The 4,807-nt window shown below is 52.5% G+C and overlaps 1 protein-coding gene across 6 annotated transcripts in view; it reads left to right on the top strand.

Annotated features, from left to right (window-relative positions):
• The first annotated feature begins 97 nt into the window (after window positions 1–97).
• The window catches only part of TCF20 (transcription factor 20), a 116,130-nt gene continuing 111,420 nt past the window's right edge, over window positions 98–4,807 (top strand). For 3 of the 6 annotated variants that reach the window (XM_052668369.1, XM_052668372.1, XM_052668368.1), the window contains exon 1: window positions 98–354. The gene's annotated coding sequence lies outside the window, so the exon portion shown is untranslated. The remainder of the gene's footprint in view (window positions 355–4,807) is intronic. The other 3 variants (XM_052668373.1, XM_052668375.1, XM_052668374.1) reach the window with 3 other exon arrangements.

The raw sequence follows: 4,807 nt of genomic DNA, 5'->3' as shown, positions 1-4,807 counted from the left end.
GGGCCGTGCCGTGGGCAGCGCCGGGCGCCGCCGGATCCCGCCCCCGCGCCCCGCCGAGGAGCGCTCCCGCCCGCGGCTCCTCCTCCTCCACCGCCGCTCCGCCGGCAGCAGTCGGGCCTGACACCCGCGCCCGGCGGCGGGGCCTGGGCTGGGCGGGGGGCGGAAGGGAGAGAGGGGAGGAAGGGGGAAAAAAAAAAAAGCAAAAAAAAAGCAAAAAAAAAAAGCAGCACCACCACAAGAGCCGACCCCCCCGGCGGGTCACATGACGTGACCGGATCTTGCCCGCTCCCCGCCGCGCAACAAAGAACCGGGAGCCCCGCGCCGCGATGGCACCGTGAGCGGCGGCCCCGCCAGGTGAGCGGCCGGTGGGCCGGCGGGCCGGGATACCCCTCCTGTGCACCCGCTGGAGGTGACTTTCTGTGCTCTGCCTCTTCGTGGGGATTTGCGCTGAGCGGCCCCAACCGCTGCGGGGGGACGTTGGAAGCCGATGGGTGGGCGCTGCGTGGGTGTCCGCGGTCACCCGGCGCGTGGTCCCTCGGCTGGCTGCCCCGTGCTGCCCCGCGCGTTCTGCTCTGAGCCAGCTGTGCGCGGCGCTTCCCAGCCCTGCCCGCCGTGACCTTTGGGGCCGAGCTTTGGGGTGATGCAGATTTTTGGCAGAGCACCGTCCGGGTCCGAAGTGCGATCCCCGTTCGGATCGCTGCCGGCAGGACCGTGGCTCGGACTTGCTGACAGCGGGTGACACGAGGGTGACACTGAAGTTTGAGGGCTGGACGCTGGGATGGACGGCCATAGCCGGCCGTCGGCAGCTTTCCATCCCGAATCTACCATCTGCATGGTGCGGTCGGAGGCTGGAGGTCGGGGCGGGGGCAGCCCAATGGGCCCACAGCCCTCTTTGTGTGCATGGCATGGGATGGTGCTGCAAAGGGAGCAGCACTCGCCACATTTTGTTGTTTTCAGTTTTCTTCTTGGTCTGTAACCCCCGCCACCACGATGCTGAAATAACGCACTCCTGGGCATCACCAGCATCTTCTGCGCTTGCCAAGTGGCCGCCCAGCGGGGATTGAACGCCTCCAGGCCTGACTGTGTCCGACTGGGAGTGCCTGTGGGCTGGCGGCTCCCCTTGCACGCTTATCTTGGCTTGTGGGAACGGGGAAGGAACCGCAGCTGCTTCCAGGGGAAGGCTCTGGGTTGGCCACGCTGCTGTAAACCTGGATTCAAAATAAGTGAAACTGAGGGGTGAGGAGGAAAGAAGCAGGGCAGGACGTGCTGTGTGTGCCCCGGGGTCCAGAGCTGCATCAGGGCCCGGGTGGTGCACATCAGGTGGGCCCCGTTGGCAGGTAGTTTGTGCACATCTTCATGCAGATGGGCCTTGAGTTTGTTTATAATGAAAGCTATGAATCTTGCTGAACAGTTAAAGCAGCAAGTGTTCCAAATTTGAGGCGAAGCAGAGTGCAGACAGTACTTATTTTTATTGCTCCTTTCTCCTCCAGCCTTTCTTTATCTGTAGCGCCTATCCTTAATTCCTTCCCTTCACAGCCATGGTGGGGAACCAAAGTGGATTTGTCAGTAGCCAGCTTGGTTTCTACTGATTAGTGCTGAAAATATGACTGTTCTTAATGTAACCAGCTGTGCCGAGAGGGCCTGGAACTGGGATGTGGCAGCATGCTTGGTGTGGGTCGTTAGTGGCCATGGAAGACTAATGACGGGCTGACAACTTGTGTCCTCGAAAAATGAGGAGGAAAGGTTGGTTTCTCCCCTGGAGCAGACAGGAGGTTTGAAGTGAAGATTAGTGTGTCTGTCTGTTCCCTTGGGAAAAAAACACATGGCATATTTTTGAATCCGAGTCATCAGGTAGAATTTATTTCAAGTATTTTTAGGCTCTTACAGATTTGGTGCACTTTGACTGTATGAAACTGTTGGGTAGTCTTGCTAAGGTTTGCTCTGTCTGGTCTCAGAAAGGCATTGAGAGCCTCTGGCTCTCAGGTCTGAGCAGAGCAGCAGTGCTTTGGAAGGGTAGGGGCACCAGCCGTGTAACAAATACCCTGTCTGCAGAGATGCTAAGGAGCGGCGCAAGCCACCCAACCCCTCTCCATGCTGTTGCAAGCATGTGAGTGTGGGAGCAGGAAGGTATGGGGCACTCTGCCTGCCCTGTGGGCTGCACAAACTACAGGGAAAGGGAGCATGCAAGGCTCCTGGCACCAGCCCAGCCGCCTGCCCTGTCCCTCTAAGCTCTGCTGCAGCAGAGGGGCAGCACAGAGTCTAATGTGTGATGTGACTGGTCTGCTCACGTCACTTTGGGGCAGTCACAGTGGGGATGCGTGGCTTCAGAGTGATTATTAGTGTCGGATGACTTGGCCAGGATTGTATAATGACACTGAGCAAGAGATAAAAGGTTTTATATCCCATAAACTTGATTCTTACTCCAGGGTGATCTGCAAGGCTTTTGAAAACGTGTGGTTTGACGGCTTGCTGGTAGCTGCAAATAGGTGTAAACATAAATCACTTGAAACAAGTCTCTGAAAATAAGAACAAACATAGTGTAGACTATAGGCAGGAAAATGAAAAGAAGGGCTAATTACTATTTTTTTCTATTTTTTTTTTTTTAATGACGTTCAATCCTGGAGATAGGGTTCTGGAAGTGACCCGGCAGCTCCTGCAGTTTATTCATTTATTTAAAGAAGCTTTGTAGTTCACCTTGAAAACCACTTCCTGCCATATGGTTATATTGTTTCCCTATACCACATTTTTTGCTAATTATCGAGACCATTTGCTTTAAAATAGGTGTTTTTAATTTCACAGCCTTGTCTGCCTCTCCTGCTTGATCCTGCCCTGGAGTCAAGAGGCTGTGTCTGTTCGTTCTCCATGGCAACGGGTTGTGATTTACTTATTTCAATTTAATTAAAAAGCAGCTATCAAATTCTAGGCATCTTATATGTTCCTTGTATTAGAAAAATATCAGTGGCTTAGCCTCCACCAGCCTCGGAAATGATATTCTCAGCCTGAGCTGCTCATGCCTTCTGCAGTTTCTTCCTTTTGGAACAGTTTGGGAGAGGGAACGGTGCCGTGGCCTGGCTGGAGGTTTGAGGGGATGGGAGGCGTGGACATGGGAACCTGGGCCTGAAGGCCTGCAAAGGGAAACCTGTATGTGGGGCCTGGAGGGGGGAGCCTGGACTCTAGGGCCTGGATGGGGAGGCTTGGACTCCAGGGCCTTGGTGACAGCACTGGGTGCCAGTTCCAAGCACCCAAAAGGCTGCTGGTCCCCTCCTGCTGTCCTACAGCTGCTGGGATGTCACAGGCCACGCTGTGGAAACAGGGGTACCGCAGGCCTTGCGTGGAAGGTGCAAATGGACCGTGGGCTCCATGTACTGGGCTCTCTGCAGTGGTTGCATCTCAGGAGCCATTTTGTGAGGTAGTGCTGGGCTGCAGTGGCAGGGCTGTGTGGACGGGGCGCAGACATCTGGACTTCCTGCAGTGAAGAGGCAGAAAATGGCGGCCCTGCTAGACATGGTGTGGTGTTTACCAGCTGTCCCTATGTGAGAGAGAGTGCAAGTTCAAATCCTTCACGTTGACTTTGTTTCTGTTGTTTTCTGATCCTTCTTGACGCCTATCTGTTCTTTGATGCATGTGTGATACAGCTTGGGTTTTCAAGCTGGTCACAGTAGAGAAGCCCCAGTGCCCTCTTGGGTTAAGTGTGCCTGGTATTTGTGTGTAGGATAGAAATGAGTTTAATCCTGAATTAGTTTTCCAGGGGCCGTGGCTATACAAAAACCAGTCTGTATTGGTCATGGATAAGGAAACAAAGCTGCTGGCCAAAGCAGGGACAGTGCCAGGAGAGGACTTGCAGGGCAGATGGAGGAGTCCAGGAGCATGCGGATTTACTGACCCAGAGGTGATAGGTTTGGTAGTAAACTCAGGCTATGCGATAAGATAGTGCCAAAATTAACACTGCTTTGTCTCCAGCACCACCTTCCTGGTTCTCACAGGGTTGTTCTGCTGTGGTGTGTGGCTCTGGGAGAGCTGGGCACGCTGGGCTGTGCAGCGCTTCTGAGCTGCAGGAACGCGCGGAGGAAGAAAAGTTGGCTGTGCATTTTTATTAAACCTGGAGGAGCAGTTAGCATCAGAAGAGTGCCTGCATATTTTATTTTCCTTCTCTTTAGTGGTTCTACTCCCCGTGCTTTTTCACAGGCGGTTATTTTAACGTCGGGCTCAGGTTCTCGCTCCTCTTGGCCCTGCCAAAGCCCGGGAGGCTGCGATAAAGCGTTGGACGCTCTCCTGGCTGGCAGATCTCCATTGACAAAATGATGTGTGTGGTTTTCAGCTGCAGATTCTTCATTCCTGGTGATCATGCACGAAGCTAATAAAAACAGAATAAAACAAAAAAGCAACAGCCCAGAGCAGTCTTTTGTTTGTTGCTGTATTTAAGCAGATACATTCACCAAATTTACATCCCACTGGTGACATCCTTAACCCTTTATTACTGGTTTTACTGGTGTGCAGGCACGATCCGTATTCTTTCAGTTTGTCTGTTCCTCTTCCTTATCCAGCTTTGAAGCAGACGTCTGTGGTATTAACTTCTATATATACTGTATCTTCATCTATAAAATAAAGGGAAGGTTTCATACAAGCAGCTGTGAAGTTGCATTTATTGTCTGTAAATTGCTTTTAGCGATTGAGCTGAGGAGGTGGAAGGAAAGAAAGACAGTGAAGTAAAATGGGCTTGATTTTTTTTTAATTTTTTTTTTTTTTTTTTTTAAATCGAAGAGAACTGCATTATTTGTTCATCTGATGTAGAGTTGATGGGAAGAGA

The sequence above is a fragment of the Tympanuchus pallidicinctus genome, unplaced genomic scaffold, assembly GCF_026119805.1.
Source record: "Tympanuchus pallidicinctus isolate F22 unplaced genomic scaffold, pur_lepc_1.0 scaffold8, whole genome shotgun sequence".
Classification (NCBI taxonomy): domain Eukaryota; kingdom Metazoa; phylum Chordata; class Aves; order Galliformes; family Phasianidae; genus Tympanuchus; species Tympanuchus pallidicinctus.
Note: the sequence above shows the minus strand (reverse complement) of the source record. Positions and strands in the feature narration are given on the sequence as shown.